Source organism: Phyllobates terribilis, unplaced genomic scaffold (genome assembly GCF_046119375.1).
Source record: "Phyllobates terribilis strain yellow unplaced genomic scaffold, ASM4611937v1 Scaffold_11__3_contigs__length_659146591, whole genome shotgun sequence".
NCBI classification, from domain to species: domain Eukaryota; kingdom Metazoa; phylum Chordata; class Amphibia; order Anura; family Dendrobatidae; genus Phyllobates; species Phyllobates terribilis.
The window spans coordinates 574467297-574494638 of record NW_027362771.1 but is presented as its reverse complement, the minus strand read 5'-3'; the positions used below and the strand labels follow the sequence as shown (position 1 = coordinate 574494638).

At 45.7% G+C, this 27342-nt stretch overlaps 8 non-coding genes and 1 pseudogene across 8 annotated transcripts; all 9 read left to right on the top strand.

Annotated features, from left to right (window-relative positions):
- The first annotated feature begins 1933 nt into the window (after positions 1-1933).
- On the top strand, positions 1934-2073 carry LOC141168260 (U4 spliceosomal RNA). The gene has a single exon (XR_012252003.1). It is a non-coding gene; the product is annotated as a U4 spliceosomal RNA (small nuclear RNA).
- A 3523-nt stretch (positions 2074-5596) lies between these two features.
- LOC141168278 (U4 spliceosomal RNA) lies at positions 5597-5736 on the top strand. The gene has a single exon (XR_012252020.1). It is a non-coding gene; the product is annotated as a U4 spliceosomal RNA (small nuclear RNA).
- Positions 5737-6614: 878 nt separating this feature from the next.
- TRNAK-UUU (transfer RNA lysine (anticodon UUU)) lies at positions 6615-6687 on the top strand. Its single transcript has one exon. It is a non-coding gene; the product is annotated as a tRNA-Lys (tRNA).
- A 1277-nt stretch (positions 6688-7964) lies between these two features.
- TRNAK-UUU (transfer RNA lysine (anticodon UUU)) lies at positions 7965-8037 on the top strand. The gene has a single exon. It is a non-coding gene; the product is annotated as a tRNA-Lys (tRNA).
- A 1460-nt stretch (positions 8038-9497) lies between these two features.
- Positions 9498-9637, top strand: LOC141168146 (U4 spliceosomal RNA). The gene has a single exon (XR_012251896.1). It is a non-coding gene; the product is annotated as a U4 spliceosomal RNA (small nuclear RNA).
- An 8643-nt stretch (positions 9638-18280) lies between these two features.
- On the top strand, positions 18281-18420 carry LOC141168512 (U4 spliceosomal RNA). Its single transcript, XR_012252246.1, has one exon. It is a non-coding gene; the product is annotated as a U4 spliceosomal RNA (small nuclear RNA).
- An 872-nt stretch (positions 18421-19292) lies between these two features.
- Positions 19293-19365, top strand: TRNAK-UUU (transfer RNA lysine (anticodon UUU)). The gene has a single exon. It is a non-coding gene; the product is annotated as a tRNA-Lys (tRNA).
- Positions 19366-20066: 701 nt separating this feature from the next.
- LOC141168151 (U4 spliceosomal RNA) lies at positions 20067-20206 on the top strand. Its single transcript, XR_012251901.1, has one exon. It is a non-coding gene; the product is annotated as a U4 spliceosomal RNA (small nuclear RNA).
- A 5501-nt stretch (positions 20207-25707) lies between these two features.
- LOC141168011 (U4 spliceosomal RNA) lies at positions 25708-25820 on the top strand (annotated as a pseudogene).
- The last annotated feature ends 1522 nt before the right edge of the window (positions 25821-27342 follow it).

Below are 27342 nucleotides of genomic sequence, written 5' to 3'. Positions count from 1 at the left end.
AGGTCCAAGGAGGCATTCATCCTATGGGCTTCAGTGAGCGTGCATGTAATATATGGTATCAGTATAGATCCCTTCATACTTCCCAGGTGCAAGAAATGATGTATTTATATAATACAAGGTGTTAGTTGTTGTTAGTTGCACACTGAAATCTTACCACTCCTATGTTTTCCACAGAGTGGAAGCATCAGACTTTTAATCTGAGGGTCCAGGGTTCAAGTCCCCGTTTGGGCAGAATTGTTATTTAATAAAATTTCATGACATTTTTTTTCAAACAACTGCATGATATGTATGTAAGGTCACCTGCACAGTTTCCCATATTGTGGCATCCATAGGCCACAGATTACACTGTCCCTTTTTGGATCACCTTGGGGAAGACCCGGCTTTATACAGATTTCGGGTAAGTATAAATAACCCCAGGCTGATTCGTTAATTAGTCAGAAGTCACATTGGTCAGTTTTTGGCAAGGATTAGAAAAAAATGTCTGTTCCACACTAGTCCAGAGTTGTGTCCGGAGCCGCCAGCCTGATTTTTATTTTTTTTCTGAACAACTTTTCGAAAGTCACAAACAGAGAACATGGTTTATGGACACATTGAAAACCCATAAAGAACTGTCTAGAAATTTCTGGATGGTGCAAAAACCCGATTAAGTCTGGTATTACTGCTCAGCTCTATTGAAGAGAATAGGGCCTAGCTGCAATACCACAAACAACCTGTTCACAGGGGTGGCGCTGTTTTTTGTAACTCCGAAAAATTGCTATAAACTAGTAGTTGCATTTTTGAGACTGAATCATGTGGTTATAATAGATGTGCTTTCCTATTTTGTGGAGGTGGGAGATCTGACTTGTCTGCAGGCTGACGATGAAAGAAGTGGCCAATCTATTTTTTTTTCTCTCTGTTTTCTAAAAGCCACAACATTTTTATTTCTCCATCCGCGTTGCTGTATGAGAGCTCATCTCTTGCGGGACGAGATTTAGTGTTGTATGATAGCATTCATTTTGCCATAAAATATACTGAATAGTGGGAAAAATTCCAAGTAATGAAAAAGTTTTGATTCCGCCATTGTTATTTGAGTTTTGATTTTTTGGCGTTCAAGTTGCTGTAAAAATGACCTGATAACTTTCTTCTACTTGTCAGTGCGATCATCGTGATGTCACATTTTATATAGTTGTTTTACTGTAAAAAAAAAAAAATCAAACTGCTTTAAATAAAAATATCTTGTTTCAGCCATCATATTCTGAGAGCCATAACTTTTATTTTTTGGGTTGTTAGAGTTGTGCGAGGTCTTGTTTTTTTCAGGGCGAGGTGTAGTCTATATTGTACCATTTTGGGGTCCATATGACTTTCGTATCTGTTTTAATTCCACTTTATTTTGGGAGGTGACATGACCCCTCCCCCAACCTCCCCTGCAATTCTGCCATTTAGATTTTTTTTTCTTCGGTTTTGGCTTGTAGCATTTGGGATAAAAATATTTTATTAGTTCAGATATTTAGAAACCCAGCAATACCCAATGTGCTAATTTTTTTACATATTGGTAAAAGGGGAGTGATTTTATTTTTATCAGTCCCCTTTGGGGACTTGGACCTGCGATTGCTTAATACTCACCTCTATACAGGCAGCCTCTGTACATCCTATTCTGGACGCACAGATGGGCATGATCTTATTTTTATCAGTCCCCTTAGGGGACTTAAACCTGCAATTGCTTAATATTCGCCTCCATAAATAGGAATAACGGTATTATATCAGTGCATAAACCCCCTCCCCTCCCCCAGCCTGGGGAGCTTTTCTTTCTGCCATTACAGACTTAGGGGAGGGGCGTTATTAGGATATCCACTCCCAGAATCCTTTGCTCCCACAGCCCCCTGATGGCTTTGTCTCTCCTCAGTGTAGACAGAGCCCCAGATCCGGAGGCCGCAGCTCCTCACAGATGGCCTCCAGCTTTGCGCAGTGGCAGTATCATAGCCCATGAGGTTTATCCGAGGCGTAATTATTGCTAGTTGAAAACTTTTCCCAATACCCCGCCATGAGGGCTCGTAATACAGTCAGCATGGCAATTTTTGACAGTCTCCCAGGAGACTGAATAGGTGGTAAAGAGCAGACTAAGGATGGGTGGTGTGCAAATAGCAATCTGTGAGCTTTGTGGTTGGAGTTTGTCATGTTAGTGCTTTCAGTTGTGCAATGTGGTGGCCATCTTTGTACTCGTGTGGTGGCTCTGATGCTGCCGTCTTTGTACTCCTTACAATACTGTGCGGCCGCCATCTTTGTACTCCTGATAGTACTGTGCGGCTGCCATCTTTGTACTCTTGTGGTGTGTCTGGTGCCGCCATCTTTGTACTCCTGATAATACTGTGCGGCCGCCATCTTTGTACTCCTGATAATACTGTGCGGCCGCCATCTTTGTACTCTTGTGGTAGCTCTGGTGCCGTCATCTTTGCACTCTTGTGGTAGCTCTGGTGCCGCCATCTTTGTACTCCTGATAATACTGTGCGGCCGCCATCTTTGCACTCTTGTGGTAGCTCTGGTGCCGCCATCTTTGTACTCCTGATAATACTGTGCGGCCGCCATCTTTGCACTCTTGTGGTAGCTCTGGTGCCGCCATCTTTGTACTCCTGATAATACTGTGCGACCGCCATCTTTGTACTCTTGTGGTAGCTCTGGTGCCGCCATCTTTGCACTCTTGTGGTAGCTCTGCTGCCGCCATCTTTGTACTCTTGTGGTAGCTCTGGTGCCGCCATCTTTGTACTCTTGTGGTGGTTCTGATGCCGCCATCTTTGTACTCCTGATAATACTGTGCGGCCGCTATCTTTGTACTCTTGTGGTGTGTCTGGTGCCGCCATCTTTGTACTCCTGATAATACTGTGCGGCCGCCATCTTTGCACTCTTGTGGTAGCTCTGGTGCCGCCATCTTTGCACTCTTGTGGTAGCTCTGGTGCCGCCATCTTTGTACTCTTGTGGTAGCTCTGGTGCCGCAATGTTTGTACTCCTGATAATACTGTGCTGCCGCCATCTTTGTACTCTTGTGGTGGCTCTGGTGCCGCCATGTTTGTACTCCTGATATTACTGTGCGGCCGCCATCTTTGCACTCTTGTGGAGTGTCTGGTGCCGCCATCTTTGTACTCCTGATAATACTGTGCGGCCGCTATCTTTGTACTCTTGTGGTGTGTCTGGTGCCGCCATCTTTGTACTCCTGATAATACTGTGCGGCCGCTATCTTTGTACTCTTGTGGTGTGTCTGGTGCCGCCATCTTTGTACTCCTGATAATACTGTGCGGCCGCTATCTTTGTACTCTTGTGGTGTGTCTGGTGCCGCCATCTTTGTACTCCTGAAAATACTGTGCAGCCGTCATCTTTGTACTCTTGTGGTAGCTCTGGTGCCGCAATCTTTGTACTCCGGATAATACAGTGCGGCCGCCATCTTTGTACTCTTGTGGTGTGTCTGGTGCCGCCATCTTTGTACTCCTGGTAATACTGTGCAGCTGCCATCTTTGTACTCTTGTGGTGGCTCTGGTGCCGCCATGTTTGTACTCCTGATAATACTGTGTGGCCTCCATCTTTGTACTCTTGTGTCTGATGCCGCCATATTTGTGCTCATGATTCTGTGTTGTCGCCATATTTGTGCTCCTAGCGATCCCATTCTCAAGTTGTGATTATCACCACACATGTTGTTATTTCTCTGGGAGACCATACAGATTCGATCACTGCCACCAGATGTCAGGGGATGCAACTCAGCTGCCTCTTATGGTCAGGACAATTACACAATAGACTGACGAGTGATGGACGAGGCCACAGCTGCTTCTACTACAAGGCCGGTTATTGAGGAACTCACAGTGAGTGTACGGTATATGCACCTCCAATTCCAACGCATGGAATATATGTATATGTATATATACACATATATATATATATATATACCCCCCGTATGGTCACTGCCAGCTCCACAATAACAAAAGGGAACCACTGCTCGCTGCCACCACCTCTGATTGGACACCCTTTACAGACAGCGTATGGCTTCAGGGTTGCGGTTTACAGAGCCAGAGGAACAGCGATATTAAATTTTATATAGTTAATAAAATATATAAATCCAGAAAGGTAGGCAGTGTTTATAAAATTATACAAAGATGATACAAAAGGGGAACAAAACAATATGGTATATATTCAATTACATAAAATAAAAGGGATAATAAGAGAAAAGTACTAAACCTAATCATGGAAATGAATCAGAGCTTAGTGGAAGAAAGTATTCCTTAGAGCAATAGACAGAATCACAGAGTACTGTGTCTTCCAGAACTGACAAATACCAAAAACCCAAACTTTGCTTTTTATTAGATCAAGGTTACCCGCACATGCCTCCCCTCAGTGAGCTTATATGGGGGCCTGTCATGGGATGTGCTAGGTCTTTTAGAAGTTTATGAGATTTCCAACTTTCAGCATATCTTTGCCCCTGGAGGTCCCAGGTGGGAGATATTATTGTGTTTTCTATCACGATTTTACCTTTCTATAGAGATGAAACATGGCACAGATAGCATCATCCATCGGAATGATATTAAGTTGGAGGGGTTCGGATGGCCTTACCATGATGTGAGTGAATGCATTATGGTTGTCCTTTCGCTACAGCGCTGAAAATATTTCTCCCATAAATATCGGATTGATGCAACCCCAATATTCATCACTGACCACTGGCTCCTGAGTGTCTGAGATAATTCCATGAACAGAGGAAGCCCCTATACTTCTCTGCCTCTGAGCATAAGAATCTTAAGTTTGTTGGCTGGTTCCCATCAGATCCCTAAGGCCACGATCCCACTATCAGTATTTAGTCAGTATTTGGTCAGTATTTTTTCTCAGGAGTAGGAGCCAAAACCAGGTGAGGAACAATCAGAGAAAAGGTATAATAGAAATAAGTGCATAAATTCTGCATTTATCACCCACTCCTGGTTTTGTCTCCCACTCCTGAGAAAAAATACTGACCGAATACTGACCAAATACTGATAGTGGGGACGTGGCCTTAATGTAATTACCTGCTCACAGCAGGAAGTCCCTACTTCAATGTTCAGCTCTTTCTCACTTCCCCAGTTATAATTAATCCCATATGTTCAATGTGAGGGTGATATGTCCCATGTCTGGAGATATCTTTATGGATTTTACAATTTCTCTCTAAGACATCTGTTGCATTATCTCCCTCCACTACCTAGAAATAAAACTACTATTTTTCTGGGCCCATAAACCTTAGATCTATGGAAATCCACAATTATTTTACACCAAATAGTGTAAAATGTAAAGAAACAGTAACAAAAAAATAATAAAATAGAATTTTTGGTTCCGGCATATAAAAAGCGACTGTAACATCATACGTACCCTAAAAAGGTACCGTTAAAAGCTCCTACAGCTCGGCACAAATAATAACGAAATGTGGCCCCACACAGCAACATCGCTGGAAAAATGTTCTCCATCCTCCCTGCTACCAATTCTTCTTAAGGGAGGGGTTTATTAGCATATCCACTCCCAGAATCCTTTGCTCCCACAGCCCCCTAATGACTTTGTCTCTCCTCAGTGTAGACAGAGCCCCAGATCCGGAGGCCGCAGCTCCTCACAGATGGCCTCCAGCTTTGCGCAGTGGCAGTATCATAGCCCATGAGGTTTATCTGAGGCGTGATTATTGCTAGTTGAAAACTTTTCCCAATACCCCGCCATGAGGGCTCGTAATACAGTCAGCATGGCAATTTTTGACAGCTCTCCCAGGAGACTGAATAGGTGGTTAATAGTAGAAGAAGAGTTATTGCTGTTTAACTGGAGTAATTCTATGTACAGTTGTATTGGAGCCGTATGTTACATGTGTCGGGCTGAGAATTATAAGTAACATTTCACTTCCCTGAGGACAAGAGAATCAGCAAAGAATCGTGCGGGATCAATTATAGGATTACTATCTAGTCAGCTGCTTCCCCGGAGATTTCTCCATGTAGTCATGTTGTTGTTTTTTTCTTGTTATGTGGGCATGGTATTGCGGTATTACAGTCACTATTAGTTATTATCTATAAGTGTCTGATAACAGCATCCCTCAGCCAACAATTGATTAAAAGTCCCTTATGGCATTTGCCACCCCCCCCCCTAATTCATCATAAGTCCCTGTATAGTTTTCTCTTCCACCCCTAGTTCATAATATGTCCTTTATAGCGTCCTCCACCAACCCCAATTCATTATGAGACCCTCTAAGTATCTTCCTCCCACAACTCAATTTATTCTAAGTCCCTTATGGCATCCTACACCACTCCCAATTCATAATAAGTCCCTTGTGGTGTCCTCCCGCACTCTCCTGTTTATTATAAGCCTCTGTATAGCATTCTCCCCAATTCATTATAAGTCCCTGATATCATCCTGTCCCATCCACAAGTCATTACAAGTCCCTGATGACGTCCTCCCTCCAATTCAATCGTTAAGTCTTATGGGATCATCTCTACATTGCTGGACAGGTCTGGAATACAGAAGAGACGGTTCCCTTCCAGGACGTAGAAACCAATGGACAGAACGTATAGTGGTGAGTGGTGATAGTCTGTAACCAGAAAGGAGGAGCAGACGGCCGACAATACAGGAGAAAGTCATTGTGTCAGTGATCATGTACAGAATCCCGGATAGCTCAGTTGGTAGAGCATCAGACTTTTAATCTGAGGGTCCAGGGTTCAAGTCCCTGTTCAGGCAGAAGTTTTTAATAAATATGAAACCAATAAAGTGATGGGGGAAGGGGAATCACAGACCCAACCTATGTTAGAGGACAGACCCCACAGGGAGAGAGGCGTGGTCTCTTTCGATGTACATGGAGCCTTTCAGCTGACTATGATCCGGTCTAATCACCTTAAAGGGGTTGTCCAGGACAGAAATCTTCAAAGTGTTTCCGAGGATAAACGTCTCTATGTCACCAGACTTCCTAATATCCAGCGCTGCCTTCCTGTCGCTTCCTCTGGTCTTTGTTGACAAGTTGCTGCCGAGACATCACAACTACAGAACGTGACCACTGCAGCCAATCACCAGACTGATGCCGACCTCAGTGATTGGCTGTAGTGGTCACAAGTTGTGGCATCACTGCTGCAGCCTCTTGACAGGACGGGAAGTATTGACAGACAGGCAGCTCGGAAGTATCGGGGGGTGAGGAAAACACAGTTTATTATTATTTTCACTGGGCGAGCCTACGGAGATAGAAAACTTAATAATAGAAAAACCCTTTAAAAAGTTGAAAAAATACTCGCCTCCATACTTCATAAACAGCCTGTCACTGTACATCCTCTTAGGCCGTACAGATGTGGGATCACTGCAGCCAGTCTATGATCACATTGGTCACTGCTATGGCTAGTGATTGGCTGCAGCGGTTACACTTTAAAATGGTTAAACAAAACTGTCTACACACCTTCTTATAAGAGACAGACTAAATATTATGCATTTGCTTTATGTTGCTGCCATGTTGGCGTTCCATTATGTTGGTCTTGTTGCACATAGTACAGGCTCTTGTTGCACATAGTACAGGCTCTTTTTGCACATAGTACAGGCTCTTGTTGCTCTCATGTTATGTGTATGGTCCGAGCGGAAGTGACGGGGAACTGTGCAGAGATGGCGCTCGGCCTTGTGGCTCCAAATGGTATTACTGTGTGACTGCGTAGGTGACACCTTGAACATCGGATGTTTCCTGCTACTCAGGATCAGTCATAGGGGGCACACAAAGCAGGCGGGAGCTGTGCACATCAGTAGTTATGGTGTGCAGCCTTAGGTCACTTACAGAGGGAACATAACCTCTGTGACTGACCCTAGCAGGTCCAAGGAGGCATTCATCCTATGGGCTTCAGTGAGCGTGCATGTAATATATGGTATCAGTATAGATCCCTTCATACTTCCCAGGTGCAAGAAATAATGTATTTATATAATACAAGGTGTTAGTTGTTGTTAGTTCCACACTGAAATCTTACCACTCCTATGTTTTCCACAGAGCCTGGATAGCTCAGTCAGTAGAGCATCAGACTTTTAATCTGAGGGTCCAGGGTTCAAGTCCCCATTTGGGCAGAATTGTTATTTAATAAAATTTCATGACATTTTTTTTCAAACAACTGCATGATATGTATGTAAGGTCACCTGCACAGTTTCCCATATTGTGGCATCCATAGGCCACAGATTACACCGTCCCTTTTTGGATCACCTTGGGGAAGACCCGGCTTTATACAGATTTCGGGTAAGTATAAATAACCCGAGGCTGATTCGTTAATTAGTCAGAAGTCACATTGGTCAGTTTTTGGCAAGGATTAGAAAAAAATGTCTGTTCCACACTAGTCCAGAGTTGTGTCCGGAGCCGCCAGCCTGATTTTTATTTTTTTTCTGAACAACTTTTCGAAAGTCACAAACAGAGAACATGGTTTATGGACACATTGAAAACCCATAAAGAACTGTCTAGAAATTTCTGGATGGTGCAAAAACCCGATTAAGTCTGGTATTACTGCTCAGCTCTATTGAAGAGAATAGGGCCTAGCTGCAATACCACAAACAACCTGTTCACAGGGGTGGAGCTGTTTTTTGTAACTCCGAAAAATTGCTATAAACTAGTAGTTGCATTTTTGAGACTGAATCATGTGGTTATAATAGATGTGCTTTCCTATTTTGTGGAGGTGGGAGATCTGACTTGTCTGCAGGCTGACGATGAAAGAAGTGGCCAATCTATTTTTTTTTCTCTCTGTTTTCTAAAAGCCACAACATTTTTATTTCTCCATCCGCGTTGCTGTATGAGAGCTCATCTCTTGCGGGACGAGATTTAGTGTTGTATGATAGCATTCATTTTGCCATAACTTTTATTTTTTGGGTTGTTAGGAGTTGTGCGAGGTCTTGTTTTTTTCAGGGCGAGGTGTAGTCTATATTGTACCATTTTGGGGTCCATATGACTTTCGTATCTGTTTTAATTCCACTTTATTTTGGGAGGTGACATGACCCCTCCCCCAACCTCCCCTGCAATTCTGCCATTTAGATTTTTTTTTCTTCGGTTTCGGCTTGTAGCATTTGGGATAAAAATATTTTATTAGTTCAGATATTTAGAAACCCAGCAATACCCAATGTGCTAATTTTTTTACATATTGGTAAAAGGGGAGTGATTTTATTTTTATCAGTCCCCTTTGGGGACTTGGACCTGCGATTGCTTAATACTCACCTCTATACAGGCAGCCTCTGTACGTCCTATTCTGGACGCACAGATGGGCATGATCTTATTTTTATCAGTCCCCTTAGGGGACTTAAACCTGCAATTGCTTAATATTCGCCTCCATAAATAGGAATAACGGTATTATATCAGTGCATAAACCCCCTCCCCTCCCCCAGCCTGGGGAGCTTTTCTTTCTGCCATTACAGACTTAGGGGAGGGGTGATATTAGCATATCCACTCCCAGAATCCTTTGCTCCCACAGCCCCCTAATGACTTTGTCTCTCCTCAGTGTAGACAGAGCCCCAGATCCGGAGGCCGCAGCTCCTCACAGATGGCCTCCAGCTTTGCGCAGTGGCAGTATCATAGCCCATGAGGTTTATCCGAGGCGTGATTATTGCTAGTTGAAAACTTTTCCCAATACCCCGCCATGATGACTTGAAATACAGTCAGCATGGCAATTTTTGACAGTCTCCCAGGAGACTGAATAGGTTGTAAAGAGCAGACTAAGGATGGGTGGTGTGCAAATAGCAATCTGTGAGCTTTGTGGTTGGAGTTTGTCATGTTAGTGCTTTCAGTTGTGCAATGTGGTGGCCATCTTTATACTCGTGTGGTGGCTCTGATGCTGCCGTCTTTGTACTCCTTATAATACTGTGCGGCCGCCATCTTTGTACTCCTGATAATACTGTGCGGCTGCTATCTTTGTACTCTTGTGGTGGCTCTGATGCTGCCATCTTTGTACTCCTGATAATACTGTGCGGCCGTCATCTTTGTACTCTTGTGGTAGCTCTGGTGCCGCCATCTTTGTACTCTTGTGGTGGCTCTGATGCCGCCATCTTTGTACTCCTGATAATACTGTGCGGCCGCTATCTTTGTACTCTTGTGGTGTGTCTGGTGCCGCCATCTTTGTACTCCTGATAATACTGTGCGGCCGCCATCTTTGTACTCTTGTGGTGGCTCTGATGCTGCCATCTTTGTACTCCTGATAATACTGTGCGGCCGCCATCTTTGTACTCCTGATAATACTGTGCGGCCGCCATCTTTGTACTCTTGTGGTAGCTCTGGTGCCGTCATCTTTGCACTCTTGTGGTAGCTCTGGTGCCGCCATCTTTGTACTCCTGATAATACTGTGCGGCCGCCATCTTTGCACTCTTGTGGTAGCTCTGGTGCCGCCATCTTTGTACTCCTGATAATACTGTGCGGCCGCCATCTTTGCACTCTTGTGGTAGCTCTGGTGCCGCCATCTTTGTACTCCTGATAATACTGTGCGGCCGCCATCTTTGCACTCTTGTGGTACCTCTGGTGCCGCCATCTTTGCACTCCTGTGGTAGCTCTGGTGCCGCCATCTTTGTACTCTTGTGGTAGCTCTGGTGCCGCCATCTTTGTACTCTTGTGGTGGCTCTGATGCCGCCATCTTTGTACTCCTGATAATACTGTGCGGCCGCTATCTTTGTACTCTTGTGGTGTGTCTGGTGTCGCCATCTTTGTACTCCTGATAATACTGTGCGGCCGCCATCTTTGCACTCTTGTGGTAGCTCTGGTGCCGCCATCTTTGCACTCTTGTGGAAGCTCTGGTGCCGCCATCTTTGTACTCTTGTGGTAGCTCTGGTGCCGCAATGTTTGTGACGCGCCCCCTGGGCCATATTCTTTAGGGGAATACCCGGAGCCGGATCAGATGGGGGTTGTAGTCTCCGAGTGGCTGTGACCCGGTCCGTGCCCAGGGTGTCAAGCTCAGAGTATGTGGCAGTCCTACAGATGTTACAAAGTTCGTTATGTCGACTACGCCACCCGTTGGATTGCGGTCACTACGGCCGCCGCTGCAGCAGGGTCCGCTGAGGCTGATGGTGTTGGTGCAGCTCTAGATAGTATAACCCCCAACGGGAGGGGTATGGCCTCAGGGGGTCAGGTGCAAAGGATGGGGGTTGTGGTGGTGCAGCGTAGATGATAAGTAAAGACAGAGTCGTGTTGTGCAGTTCAGGGTGTTTACTTACTGCAGATATTCCGGTCACTCCGGCCTTCAGTGACCACCCGAGCCGTGCTGCGTCCACCAGGTCCTGGATTCAGCCAACCCCCAAGCAAGTCCGGAGCGTATCCCTGAGCCCTCCTTCTTGTCCTTTCTTCTGGCCGTCCCCACCAGGGATCCACCTAGGTCCAGCTCCCTCGGGCCTTCTGTTGGGAGACCCTTGGCCTTGGGTTCCCTGACCCTACACGTGGTTTGCCTTCAGGGTGGATGTGGTGGGTGGCCGTGGCAGATCCTGCCCACGGCCTCCGGTCTCTGGCTGAGGTATGCTTTAGCCCCCACCAGTTTGGGATCCGGTACCCTGTTGCCAACTCTTCACCCTGGGGTTGTACTTGGGTTCTCAGAGTTCCTTTCTGTCTCCCCCTCTGGGTCTTTCTCGCTCCTCTCTCACTCTCTCTGGGCCTGGGGCTGCTCTGCTCCTCTGCTCTCTTCAGGTTACACTCTGGCAGACTGACTGACTGACCCTGATCTTAGATGGTGCCCACCTTATATACTCCCTCTATGTGTGAGCTCAGGTGACCAGCACCCAATGAGCTCCTAGCTTTACCCAGGCTGCTCCCCCTATCTGCCCGTACACTACTGGGATGTACCACCCCCCTCCCACTCCAGCCAGGAACAGACTCGGTCGTACCTGCACATTTCTAAGTGGGAGTACCGTTGGTCTGTTCCTCGGAAATGGGATGTGTGTAGTGCATGCAGCTTCCTGAGCTCAGTTCCACACTCCATCCTTACCCGGGAGTGGAATATCACACCTCTGGGTTGAGGTGCAATACCCCTGTAGCAGCCGAATCCTCAGGGTGCTACATTCCCCCCTGGTAAATCACAGCACGTCCTCGGGCTGTAAGATATAAACAACACCAAACATACAATTTTTTTTTGCATAAACATAAACATATAAAACATATAAAACTTTTCATAAAAACTTTCTTGTTTCTGGTACCTCCGGTCACGGTGCAACGTGTGCCCGGGAAAAGTGCAACAGTTTCTCTAGAAAATTGGTCTTCCTATAAAACCGGTAGGGGGCGCTTTAGGAAGCGCAACTATTTACAAGGGGATATGGCCGCTCTCAGTCCTCGGCCAGGTATTAGGAAAGGGATGACCGCTCTCAGTCCTCGGTCAGAGGGATTAAGGGAAATACGGGTAACAGTTCAATTTGCTGGTCCCAACGGGGAATATAATAGCAGCAACAGTTCACTGTGCTCCGACGGGCAACTATATACAGCTTGTACTCTGCTGTACTCAACGACGACGTCCTCCTGCTCTTTCTTTGTGGTTACCTTTAACTTCAGACCCGTCCGGGTCCTCTTGCTCCTCCTCACACCGCAGCTCCTCCTCCGTCAGGCGATGCACATGGAGGGCGTAGGGTCCTTTGGCACACTTGTGCCGGGTGAAGGTGACCTCGTCCCCTATATACAGGTCACGTCCTCTGTGTCCCTCCGGTAGGTGGGACTCAACGTCTCTTCTTGTCACGAAGACGTCGCCTGGGGTGCGGTGATCTCGGATGAAGCCCCACCCGTGCTGCATATTAAACTTGATCACAGTCCCGGTGGAAGGGGGACCATGAGCTGCACGGGGATTCCTCCTGGCCCGGCTCTTCTGCTCCGCGCTCCTTATTTGGGCTTGTTGTTCCCGGACCCGCCTCTCTCTCCGCTCCCTCTCAAAGACCTCGAGCTGCTGGCGGCAGCACTCTGCACGCTCCGCTGCGGCTGCCCGAGTCTCCTGAGTGAACCCCATGAGGTCTTCTCCGGTGGGGTCCCACTCAAACTGTGCCTCCTCTAGCGGGGGCGAGGTCCTTTTCACGGGCTTTGGAACCGGAATCAGGGGTTCATCTAGGGGTCTCTCTTTCCGGAGTCGGGGATGGTGAAACTCCGGTGGCCAAATAAAGGGCTGCCCATCCGGGCACGTATGTTGGGCGAACAGATCTTCTCCCAGATGCGGCACTCTTGGTTTTATGGGCGCGGTGGTGGTAGCGCCCGGGTTGCCCAGGCCTTGCGGCCAGGCCTGGGGCACCTGGAAAGTGAAGGGCACCGTAAGGACGGCGGCGCCCTGGGCTACTTGGCCCTGCGACCAGGCCGGTGGCTCCGCGGAGGTAGGGGGCGCTGTTGGTATTGCGGCGCCCGGGGGTACTAGGCCCTGCGACCAGGCTGGTGGTACTTCCTGCTTGGTCACGCTCGGGGTCGAGGCGTATGACGTCACAGGGGTCGCGGCTCCCGTTTCCGGTTGAGGCCTAGTTGGCGGCGGTGACGTTGCGGTTACGGGCACGGCAGGGGGTACTTCGGGCTCTGCGACGGGGAGCTGGGGCAGGTACGCGGTTTCCCGGTTTGGGGTATAGACGTCCCCTTTACCTGCCTCCTTTCGTTCGGCTCCCTTCTTAGCGCCGTCTCCGGCCTTGAGTCCTCCTGCGCCATCCTCAGAGGCGGTCTGTCTCCTCGTCTCGGGTGGCGTGCTCCGCTGACGAGTCTCGGTCTGCTGGGCCATCTCTCGGCTCCACTCCGCCAACGTCTCTCGCTGCACCCGGGCCATCCTCCGTGCGAGGCCCTCCAGCGCAGTCTGTGCACACTCCCGATCTCGGGGGAGCTGTGCCAAGACCTCCACTAAGCCTAGTGGGGTCGTCGCTTCTAGCAGGCTCCTGACCAACGGGTCGGTGCTGCTCTGCTCTCCTTCCGTTGTCTCCAGCAGGCTCCTGGCCAGCGGGCCGGTGCTGCTCTGCTCTTCTCCCATCTCCGGGTAAGCTTCTTCTGGACTCAGCTCTACGCTTCTTGTCTCCGGGTGCGCTCTCTCCAGACTGCTCCAGGCGACACCCATCTTTGCTCTCTTCTTCTCAGTCCTCCCACTTCGAGGGCGGTCCCGGGGCCACTTGGTGATTGTCAGCTCCAGGGGCAGTTCTTTCACGCTGACAGACACCTCTAGCATCACAGTCTCTGTTGGTGGGGGCGGTTTCCACTTTTGGCGCCATTTTCGGTCCTGGCCCACGATGGGAGGCGGCCTCTTGCCACCCTCTGGTACGCCCATAATGGCGTCCGCTCTGACAAGGCGGGAAACCTTTGGAAATGGCGGGAATCGTCTCCCAGTGGCGGGAAACTCTGCAGATGGCGGGAAAAAGCTGTTTATGGCGGACAACCGGCGGGAATCGATCTGTGATGGAGTCCGATGGCGGGGACCCTCCGGAACCGGCAGGAGACTTCTTTTTGAGGTAAACTTGTTCTTTTCTTCAGGCACGCAGTACCCGGGTGTTGCGGGCACGTAATCCTGCCGACTACGCCAAAGTTGACGCGCCCCCTGGGCCATATTCTTTAGGGGAATACCCGGAGCCGGATCAGATGGGGGTTGTAGTCTCCGAGTGGCTGTGACCCGGTCCGTGCCCAGGGTGTCAAGCTCAGAGTATGTGGCAGTCCTACAGATGTTACAAAGTTCGTTATGTCGACTACGCCACCCGTTGGATTGCGGTCACTACGGCCGCCGCTGCAGCAGGGTCCGCTGAGGCTGATGGTGTTGGTGCAGCTCTAGATAGTATAACCCCCAACGGGAGGGGTATGGCCTCAGGGGGTCAGGTGCAGAGGATGGGGGTTGTGGTGGTGCAGCGTAGATGATAAGTAAAGACAGAGTCGGGTTGTGCAGTTCAGGGTGTTTACTTACTGCAGATATTCCGGTCACTCCGGCCTTCAGTGACCACCCGAGCCGTGCTGCGTCCACCAGGTCCTGGATTCAGCCAACCCCCAAGCAAGTCCGGAGCGTGTCCCTGAGCCCTCCTTCTTGTCCTTTCTTCTGGCCGTCCCCACCAGGGATCCACCTAGGTCCAGCTCCCTCGGGCCTTCTGTTGGGAGACCCTTGGCCTTGGGTTCCCTGACCCTACACGTGGTTTGCCTTCAGGGTGGATGTGGTGGGTGGCCGTGGCAGATCCTGCCCACGGCCTCCGGTCTCTGGCTGAGGTATGCTTTAGCCCCCACCAGTTTGGGATCCGGTACCCTGTTGCCAACTCTTCACCCTGGGGTTGTACTTGGGTTCTCAGAGTTCCTTTCTGTCTCCCCCTCTGGGTCTTTCTCGCTCCTCTCTCACTCTCTCTGGGCCTGGGGCTGCTCTGCTCCTCTGCTCTCTTCAGGTTACACTCTGGCAGACTGACTGACTGACCCTGATCTTAGATGGTGCCCACCTTATATACTCCCTCTATGTGTGAGCTCAGGTGACCAGCACCCAATGAGCTCCTAGCTTTACCCAGGCTGCTCCCCCTATCTGCCCCTACACTACTGGGATGTACCACCCCCCTCCCACTCCAGCCAGGAACAGACTCGGTCGTACCTGCACATTTCTAAGTGGGAGTACCGTTGGTCTGTTCCTCGGAAATGGGATGTGTGTAGTGCATGCAGCTTCCTGAGCTCAGTTCCACACTCCATCCTTAACCGGGAGTGGAATATCACACCTCTGGGTTGAGGTGCAATACCCCTGTAGCAGCCGAATCCTCAGGGTGCTACATTTGTACTCCTGATAATACTGTGCTGCCGCCATCTTTGTACTCTTGTGGTGGCTCTGGTGCCGCCATGTTTGTACTCCTGATAATACTGTGCGGCCGCTATCTTTGTACTCTTGTGGTGTGTCTGGTGCCGCCATCTTTGTACTCCTGATAATACTGTGCGGCCGCTATCTTTGTACTCTTGGGGTGTGTCTGGTGCCGCCATCTTTGTTCTCCTGATAATACTGTGCGGCCGCTATCTTTGTACTCTTGTGGTGTGTCTGGTGCCGCCATCTTTGTGCTCCTGATAATACTGTGCGGCCGCTATCTTTGTACTCTTGTGGTGTGTCTGGTGCCGCCATTTTTGTACTCCTGAAAATACTGTGCGGCCGTCATCTTTGTACTCTTGTGGTAGCTCTGGTGCCGTAATCTTTGTACTCTGGATAATACAGTGCGGCCGCCATCTTTGTACTCTTGTGGTGTGTCTGGTGCCGCCATCTTTGTACTCCTGATAATACTGTGCAGCTGCCATCTTTGTACTCTTGTGGTGGCTCTGGTGCCGCCATGTTTGTACTCCTGATAATACTGTGTGGCCTCCATCTTTGTACTCTTGTGTCTGATGCCGCCATATTTGTGCTCATGATTCTGTGTTGTCGCCATATTTGTGCTCCTAGCGATCCCATTCTCAAGTTGTGATTATCACCACACATGTTGTTATTTCTCTGGGAGACCATACAGATTCGATCACTGCCACCAGATGTCAGGGGATGCAACTCAGCTGCGTCTTATGGTCAGGACAATTACACAATAGACTGACGAGTGATGGACGAGGCCACAGCTGCTTCTACTACAAGGCCGGTTATTGAGGAACTCACAGTGAGTGTACGGTATATGCACCTCCAATTCCAACGCATGGAATATATGCATATGTATATATACATATATATATATATATATATATATATATATATACCCCCCGTATGGTCACTGCCAGCTCCACAATAACAAAAGGGAACCACTGCTCGCTGCCACCACCTCTGATTGGACACCCTTTACAGATAGCGTATGGCTTCAGGGTTGCGGTTTACAGAGCCAGAGGAACAGCGATATTAAATTTTATATAGTTAATAAAATATATAAATCCAGAAAGGTAGGCAGTGTTTATAAAAATATACAAAGATGATACAAAAGGGAACAAAACAATATGGTATATATTCAATTACATAAAATAAAAGGGATAATAAGAGAAAAGTACTAAACCTAATCATGGAAATGAATCAGAGCTTAGTGGAAGAAAGTATTCCTTAGAGCAATAGACAGAATCACAGAGTACTGTGTCTTCCAGAACTGACAAATACCAAAAACCCAAACTTTGCTTTTTATTAGATCAAGGTTACCCGCACATGCCTCCCCTCAGTGAGCTTATATGGGGGCCTATCATGGGATGTGCTAGGTCTTTTAGAAGTTTATGAGATTTCCAACTTTCAGCATATCTTTGCCCCTGAAGGTCCCAGGTGGGAGATATTATTGTGTTTTCTATCACGATTTTACCTTTCTATAGAGATGAAACATGGCACAGATAGCATCATCCATCAGAATGATATTAAGTTGGAGGGGTTCGGATGGCCTTACCATGATGTGAGTGAATGCATTATGGTTGTCCTTTCGCTACAGCGCTGAAAATATTTCTCCCATAAATATCGGATTGATGCAACCCCAATATTCATCACTGACCACTGGCTCCTGAGTGTCTGAGATAATTCCATGAACAGAGTAAGCCCCTATACTTCTCTGCCTCTGAGCATAAGAATCCTAAGTTTGTTGGCTGGTTCCCATCAGATCCCTAAGGCCACGATCCCACTATCAGTATTTAGTCAGTATTTGGTCAGTATTTTTTCTCAGGAGTAGGAGCCAAAACCAGGTGAGAAACAATCAGAGAAAAGGTATAATAGAAATAAGTGCATAAATTCTGCATTTATCACCCACTCTTGGTTTTGTCTCCCACTCCTGAGAAAAAATACTGACCGAATACTGACCAAATACTGACAGTGGGGACGTGGCCTTAATGTAATTACCTGCTCACAGCAGGAAGTCCCTACTTCAATGTTCAGCTCTTTCTCACTTCCCCAGTTATAATTAATCCCATATGTTCAATGTGAGGGTGATATGTCCCATGTCTGGAGATATCTTTATGGATTTTACAATTTCTCTCTAAGACATCTGTTGCATTATCTCCCTCCACTACCTAGAAATAAAACTACTATTTTTCTGGGCCCATAAACCTTAGATCTATGGAAATACGCAATTATTTTACACCAAATAGTGTAAAATGTAAAGAAACAGTAACAAAAAAATAATAAAATAGAATTTTTGGTTCCTGCATATAAAAAGCGACTGTAACATCATACGTACCCTAAAAAGGTACCGTTAAAAGCTCCTACAGCTCGGCACAAATAATAACGAAATGTGGCCCCACACAGCAACATCGCTGGAAAAATGTTCTCCATCCTCCCTGCTACCAATTCTTCTTAAGGGAGGGGTTTATTAGCATATCCACTCCCAGAATCCTTTGCTCCCACAGCCCCCTAATGACTTTGTCTCTCCTCAGTGTAGACAGAGCCCCAGATCCGGAGGCCGCAGCTCCTCACAGATGGCCTCCAGCTTTGCGCAGTGGCAGTATCATAGCTCATGAGGTTTATCCGAGGCGTGATTATTACTAGTTGAAAACTTTTCCCAATACCCCGCCATGAGGGCTCGTAATACAGTCAGCATGGCAATTTTTGACAGCTCTCCCAGGAGACTGAATAGGTGGTTAATAGTAGAAAAAGAGCTATTGCTGTTTAACTGGAGTAATTCTATATACAGTTGTATTGGAGCCGTATGTTACATGTGTCGGGCTGAGAATTATAAGTAACATTTCACTTCCCCGAGGACAAGAGAATCAGCAAAGAAACGTGCGGGATCAATTACAGGATTACTATCTAGTCAGCTGCTTCCCCGGAGATTTCTCCATGTAGTCATGTTGTTGTTTTTTTCTTGTTATGTGGGCATGGTATTGCGGTATTACAGTCACTATTAGTTATTATCTATAAGTGTCTGATAACAGCATCCCTCAGCCACCAATTGATTAAAAGTCCCTTATGGCATTTGCCCTCCCCCCTAATTCATCATAAGTCCCTGTATAGTGTTCTCTTCCACTCCTAGTTCATAATATGTCCTTTATAGCGTCCTCCACCAACCCCAATTCATTATGAGACCCTCTAAGTATCTTCCTCCCACAACTCAATTTATTCTAAGTCCCTTATGGCATCCTACACCACTCCCAATTCATAAGTCCCTTGTGGTGTCCTCCCGCACTCTCCTGTTTATTATAAGCCTCTGTATAGCATTCTCCCCAATTCATTGTAAGTCCCTGATATCATCCTGTCCCATCCACAAGTCATTACAAGTCCCTGATGACGTCCTCCCTCCAATTCAATCGTTAAGTCTTATGGGATCATCTCTGCATTGCTGGACAGGTCTGGAATACAGAAGAGACGGTTCCCTTCCAGGACGTAGAAACCAATGGACAGAACGTATAGTGGTGAGTGGTGATAGTCTGTAACCAGAAAGGAGGAGCAGACGGCCGATAATACAGGAGAAAGTCATTGTGTCAGAGATCATGTACAGAAGCCCGGATAGCTCAGTCGGTAGAGCATCAGACTTTTAATCTGAGGGTCCAGGGTTCAAGTCCCTGTTCGGGCGGAAGCTTTTAATAAAGATGAAACCAATAAACGCTATTTCTAAAGGATATAAGAGACCTAGGGAAGGACAAATGATGGCGACTGTTCAGGAAAATATCACGGTTACTGTAATATCTTTGATTCCAGTTAGTTTTGGGTGGTGACCTTGTTTTCCTTAGCTGCACTTTTGGCGCCAAAAACAGGCGATCAATGGTAATGTAATATAGGAACTTGTGAACAGTCTGTATAGAGGGCACTATATGGCGGTATTCAGTCACTATTTAGTATTATAATGTGGTGATGGTATGGCGGTATTTAATCACTATTTTCTGTTATTATGTGCTGATGGTTTGGCGGTTATAAGTCACTATTTGTTATTATATGGTCACAGCATGACAGTATTGCTTCTCTTCTTGCGCCATCATCAGGAAGTTCCTGGTAATGCAATCCTGTAACACATAAGTGAAGGTTCCCCCAGGACGCAGGAGCAGACAGTCTGTATAGCAGGAGGTGGTGACACTATGGTCAGATGGAGGATAAACCCTCTCCCCTCCCCCAGCCTGGGGGGCTTTTCTTTCTTCCATTACAGACTTAGGGGAGGGGTGTTATTAGCATATTCACTCCCAGAATCCTTTGCTCCCACAGCCCCCTAATGACTTTGTCTCTCCTCAGTGTAGACAGAGCCCCAGATCCGGAGGCCGCAGCTCCTCACAGATGGCCTCCAGCTTTGCGCAGTGGCAGTATCATAGCCCATGAGGTTTATCCGAGGCTTGATTATTGCTAGTTGAAAACTTTTCCCAATACCCCGCCATGAGGGCTCGTAATACAGTCAGCATGGCAATTTTTGACAGTCTCCCAGGAGACTGAATAGGTGGTTGAGCTAGATCTAAATCGGCCATGTGCTGTAGGATCAATATTCTAGAAATTATAACATTTCAGGTATGTTTCTATGCCAATGAGAACTTGTTCCATGCAGGAAGAATTTTATATATATATATCTGTGTGTATAAAGATCAAACACCCACTTTTCCAAAAATAAATAAAAAATTAACACATTTGTTATTGCTGGGTACATATATAAAATACTATTTATTATATACGGCGTGCACCAAAACAGAAGAAAGTGTAAATGGCAAATTCTCTGGGATTTTTTTGGTCACCTCCCAAAATATGATGGAATAATAAGAGATAAAAAAGTCATATAGAACCCAAAATAGTACTGATAGTATATGTGCTTGTATATACATGTCAGAAAATGTAAAACAATACATGAAAAAATTCTATATATACTGTACATATGTGTTTATATATATATATATATATATATTTATATTTATTTATATGAATATATAATTAGAAAAATACAGGTGCAGCACTAGCAAAGTTATTACAAAAACAGTTGGGTGCTAAATACGCCTTACAGGCAAAACCAAACCTCAAGACGTCCAGCAAAGACAAAGGCAGCGCTCCATAGTCCAATATAGGGGGATTTATTGACCCATCACGTCAGGGCAACGTTTCGTTCAAAATGTGAAACTTTTTCCAGCTTGAAAAAGTTCGCCCTATATTGAACAATGGAGTGCTGCTGCCTTTGTCTTTTTTGGATATATATGTATATATAAATATATTTTTATTTCTTCTTTAAATATTATAAATATTAGATATGAACATTTTTTGAAAAATCTAAAAAATGTTAAAGATTATATATATATATATATATATGCACATAATTTTTATTTTTTCTTTAAATATTATAATATATATTTAAATATATGTATATAAAATGATATATATATAATATGTATTTAAATATAGATATGATATGTATATCTATTTTTTTCTTCTTAAACTGAGAAAATACGATTTATTTAAATATATTTATTCAATATATATATAATTTTAATTTTTTTTTTAAATGTCTTTGATTTTTTTTCAGTCCCTTCGGGGTTTAACCCTGCGATTGCCTGATATAAGAGACCCGCAGCCGCTCCGTACATCATGGATCGCACCCAGACTGTGGACCGCAGATTTGTGAAACCGGTCTTAGATAAACCTTTCCTCTGGACGGAGCTCCGCCGTTATGGACGGGTCGTGTCTGGAATTACTGCTCAGCTTTATTTTAGTAAATGGAGCTCAGTTGCAATACCACACACAACCTGTGAACCGGAGTGGCGCTGTTTTTGGAAGAAAGCAGCCATGATTTCTAATACAGTACATGTTTGTAAAGCACTTTGTTTTTTTTTGGACAATGAATAGTATTTATTAGGTGAAGTTTTCTGTACTTGTATGTACAAACATAGCGGTGACAGGGGCCTTCACTAGACCCCCGGCTGTCATGGTAACCCATCGGCACCATGCAATCACATTGCAGGAGTGGGTGGGAATTTGGGGGGTCGAGATGGGTGCAGACAAATCACGACCATTTACATGCCGCTGTCAGACATTGTCAGAGGGTTGAACAGCAGCGATCAGAGCTTGCACCGGTGGTTGTCTTTGTTTCCCATAGCAACCAATCACGGTCCGGATTTCAATTCTTACACAGCTCTGGTAAAATGAAAGCTGCTCTGTGATTGGTTGCTATGGACACCAAAGACTTTCATAGCAACTGTTTCTTTCTGGGGTCACACAGACTTTTCTACAGAAAAAATAAATAAATTAAGAAAAACACTAAAAGTGTGTGATAAAAAAACAAAACCGCAAGTGATGGGGGAAGGGGAATCACAGACCCAACCTATGTTAGAGGACAGACCCCACAGGCAGAGAGGCGTGGTCTCTTTCGATGTACATGGAGCCTTTCAGCTGACTATGATCCGGTCTAATCACCTTAAAGGGGTTGTCCAGGACAGAAATCTTCAAAGTGTTTCCGAGGATAAACGTCTCTATGTCACCAGACTTCCTAATATCCAGCGCTGCCTTCCTGTCGCTTCCTCTGGTCTTTGTTGACAAGTTGCTGGCGAGACGTCACAACTACAGAACGTGACCACTGCAGCCAATCACCAGACTGATGCCGACCTCAGTGATTGGCTGTAGTGATCACAAGTTGTGGCATCACTGCTGCAGCCTCTTGACAGGACGGGAAGCAATGACAGACAGGCAGCTCGGAAGTATCGGGGGGTGAGGAAAACACAGTTTATTATTATTTTCACTGGGCGAGCCTACGGAGATAGAAAACTTAATAATAGAAAAACCCTTTAAAAAGTTGAAAAAATACTCGCCTCCATACTTCATAAACAGCCAGTCACTGTACATCCTATTAGGCCGTACAGATGTGGGATCACTGCAGCCAGTCTATGATCACATTGGTCACTGCTATGGCTAGTGATTGGCTGCAGCGGCTACATTGTAAATGGTTAAACAAAACTGTCTACACACCTTCTTATAAGAGACAGACTAAATATTATGCATTTTCTTTATGTTGCTGCCATGTTGGCGTTCCATTATGTTGGTCTTGTTGCACATAGTACAGGCTCTTGTTGCACATAGTACAGGCTCTTTTTGCACATAGTACGGGCTCTTGTTGCTCTCATGTTATGTGTATGGTCCGAGCGGAAGTGACGGGGAACTGTGCAGAGATGGCGCTCGGCCTTGTGGCTCCAAATGGTATTACTGTGTGACTGCGTAGGTGACCCCTTGAACATCGGATGTTTCCTGCTACTCAGGATCAGTCATAGGGGGCACACAAAGCAGGCGGGAGCTGTGCACATCAGTAGTTATGGTGTGCAGCCTTAGGTCACTTACAGAGGGAACATAACCTCTGTGACTGACCCTGGCAGGTCCAAGGAGGCATTCATCCTATGGGCTTCAGTGAGTGTGCATGTAATATATGGTATCAGTATAGATCCCTTCATACTTCCCAGGTGCAAGAAATAATGTATTTATATAATACAAGGTGTTAGTTGTTGTTAGTTCCACACTGAAATCTTACCACTCCAATGTTTTCCACAGACCCTGGATAGCTCAGTCAGTAGAGCATCAGACTTTTAATCTGAGGGTCCAGGGTTCAAGTCCCCGTTTGGGCAGAATCGTTATTTAATAAAATTTCATGACATTTTTTTTCAAACAACTGCATGATATGTATGTAAGGTCACCTGCACAGTTTCCCATATTGTGGCATCCATAGGCCACAGATTACACCGTCCCTTTTTGGATCACCTTGGGGAAGACCCGGCTTTATACAGATTTCGGGTAAGTATAAATAACCCGAGGCTGATTCGTTAATTAGTCAGAAGTCACATTGGTCAGTTTTTGTCAAGGATTAGAAAAAAATGTCTGTTCCACACTAGTCCAGAGTTGTGTCCGGAGCCGCCAGCCTGATTTTTATTTTTTTTCTGAACAACTTTTCGAAAGTCACAAACAGAGAACATGGTTTATGGACACATTGAAAACCCATAAAGAACTGTCTAGAAATTTCTGGATGGTGCAAAAACCCGATTAAGTCTGGTATTACTGCTCAGCTCTATTGAAGAGAATAGGGCCTAGCTGCAATACCACAAACAACCTGTTCACAGGGGTGGCGCTGTTTTTTGTAACTCCGAAAAATTGCTATAAACTAGTAGTTGCATTTTTGAGACTGAATCATGTGGTTATAATAGATGTGCTTTCCTATTTTGTGGAGGTGGGAGATCTGACTTGTCTGCAGGCTGACGATGAAAGAAGTGGCCAATCTATTTTTTTTTCTCTCTGTTTTCTAAAAGCCACAACATTTTTATTTCTCCATCCGCGTTGTTGTATGAGAGCTCATCTCTTGCGGGACGAGATTTAGTGTTGTATGATAGCATTCATTTTGCCATAAAATATACTGAATAGTGGGAAAAATTCCAAGTAATGAAAAAGTTTTGATTCCGCCATTGTTATTTGAGTTTTGATTTTTTGGCGTTCAAGTTGCTGTAAAAATGACCTGATAACTTTCTTCTACTTGTCAGTGCGATCATCGTGATGTCACATTTTATATAGTTGTTTTACTGTAAAAAAAAAAAATCAAACTACTTTAAATAAAAATATCTTGTTTCAGCCATCATATTCTGAGAGCCATAACTTTTATTTTTTGGGTTGTTAGAGTTGTACGAGGTCTTGTTTTTTTCGGGGCGAGGTGTAGTCTATATTGTACCATTTTGGGGTCCATATGACTTTCGTATCTGTTTTAATTCCACTTTATTTTGGGAGGTGACATGACCCCTCCCCCAACCTCCCCTGCAATTCTGCCATTTAGATTTTTTTTTCTTCGGTTTTGGCTTGTAGCATTTGGGATAAAAATATTTTATTAGTTCAGATATTTAGAAACCCAGCAATACCCAATGTGCTAATTTTTTTACATATTGGTAAAAGGGGAGTGATTTTATTTTTATCAGTCCCCTTTGGGGACTTGGACCTGCGATTGCTTAATACTCACCTCTATACAGGCAGCCTCTGTACATCCTATTCTGGACGCACAGATGGGCATGATCTTATTTTTATCAGTCCCCTTAGGGGACTTAAACCTGCAATTGCTTAATATTCGCCTCCATAAATAGGAAACAGCCCATCTCTGTACATCCTATTTTGGCCGTACAGAAGTGTGATCACTACTGTCAGTCTCCAGTCACATTGGTTACTGCTGTGGCTAGTGATTGGCTGCAGTGGTTACATTGTAAAAGGGCTTAAAAAAACCTGTCTATGCACCTTCTTATAAGAGACCGTGGTTGCATTCACTCTTTGGAAGTGCTCAGAGGCTAATGGAAGCGCGTTAGGTCCAGCCTGAAATAGTCCTAAATCTTTAGTTCAGGGTTCGAGTACCTTTTCAGGCAGAAACTTTTAATAAAATTGAATAAAAAATGTTGAAATGACTCCATGATATATAGGTGATATAATATAATATACAGCACAACAGGCCTAATATTATGGGAGGAGGCTCAGCATGGAGGACTAGCGGTGATCTCCTCTGATGGTGCCACAGCTAGGTCACCTGTACAGTTCCTTACATTGTGGCCTCTATAGGGCCACAGATTACAACATCCCTTTTCGACCACCTGATGGACCTGGTATTACACAGGATGCGGGTGTCTATAAATGATCGGAGAGGCCGAGCCCAGAGATAGTATTCTCTCACTATCTGGCATTATTATGAGATCATGGTAAGTTGGTATTTAGTCACTACTTTGTGTTATTCTGCGCTCATGGTATAACGGTATTATATCAGTGCATAAACCCCCTCCCCTCCCCCAGCCTGGGGAGCTTTTCTTTCTGCCATTACAGACTTAGGGGAGGGGTTTATTAGCATATCCACTCCCAGAATCCTTTGCTCCCACAGCCCCCTAATGACTTTGTCTCTCCTCAGTGTAGACAGAGCCCCAGATCCGGAGGCCGCAGCTCCTCACAGATGGCCTCCAGCTTTGTGCAGTGGCAGTATCATAGCCCATGAGTTGAAAACTTTTCCCAATACCCCGCCATGAGGGCTCGTAGTACAGTCAGCATGACAATTTTTGACAGTCTCCCAGGAGACTGAATAATGGTGTTAGTATTAAAAGAAGTGTTTATGGGAGATTATTACGTGTATACAGTTGTATTGGAGCCGTATGTTACATGTGTCGGGCTGAGAATTGTAAGTAACATTTCACTTCCCTGAGGACAAGAGAATCAGCAAAGAAACGTGCGGGATCAATTACAGGATTACTATCTAGTCAGCTGCTTCCCCGGAGATTTCTCCATATGGAGTCATGCTTTAGTTGTTTTTATTATTATGTGGTCATGGTATGGCGGTAATAAAGTCATTGTTTGGTGTTTCCATATTTTCATGGTTTGGCGGTATTCAAAAACTGTTTGCTGTTATATTATGTTCATGGTATAGCGATATTCAGTCACTATGTGATACTATTATGTGTCTATGATACAGTGCCATTCATTCACTATTATTAGTTGTTATCATTATAAGTCCCTGATGGTGTCCTGTAATGGGGGCTCCTCAGGGGAGATGAATGTATATAAAGGGAATAGATTATGAAGCATTTGCTCCATGTGCTGCACAGCACTCTTGTCAGCACTCTGTCAGCATTCTGTCAGCACTCTTGTCAGCATTCTGTCAGCATTCTGTCAGCACTCTGTCAGCACACTTGTCAGCACTCTGTCAGCATTCTGTCAGCACTCAGTCAGCACTCTTGTCAGCATTCTGTCAGCACTCTGTCAGCACTCTTGTCAGCACTCTTTCAGCACTCTTGTCAGCACTCTGTCAGCACTCTTGTTAGCATTCTGTCAGCACTCTGTCAGCACTCTGTCAGCACTCTTGTCAGCACTCTGTCAGCATTCTGTCAGCACTCTGTCAGCACTCGGTCAGCACTCTTGTCAGCATTCTGTAAGCACTCTGTCAGCACTCTTGTCAGCACTCTTTCAGAACTCTTGTCAGCACTCTGTCAGCACTCTTGTCAGCATTCTGTCAGCACTCTGTCAGCACTCTTGTCAGCACTCTGTCAGCACTCTGTCAGCACTCTTGTCAGCACTCTGTCAGCACTCTGTCAGCACTCTGTCAGCACTCTTGTCAGCACTCTGTCAGCACTATTGTCAGCACTATTGTCAGCACTCTGCCACATAAAGGGGCTGTGATACTGTTATATAATCTATTGCCTTTATACATTCATCTCCCCTGAGGAGTCTCCCGTTACAGGTTGATGAAATGCGTATGGAGGGTTTGTACAAGGACATTATTAGAGGGATAGGTCGCACTCGGGCACTGTCCTTGTCAGGACGGGGAGATATTGCATTGGGCACGACAGGGAACGTAGCTTTACCTGTCTGACTTTATTTCCCTTTTCTCCCTCCTGTGTGATGTTTTTGCTGATTGAAAACTTCTAATGGTAAGATCCAACTATTTTATAATTGAGGACAAGTTCACTTTGTCACTTTAATATCTGTATATGTCATTGTGAGATATTGGTACCCATATTTTAATCTTGAATATTAAAAGTGAGATTTTATTTACCAAATCTGATCCGGCTTACCCCTACTTAAATTCATTGGATTCTTGTACCCC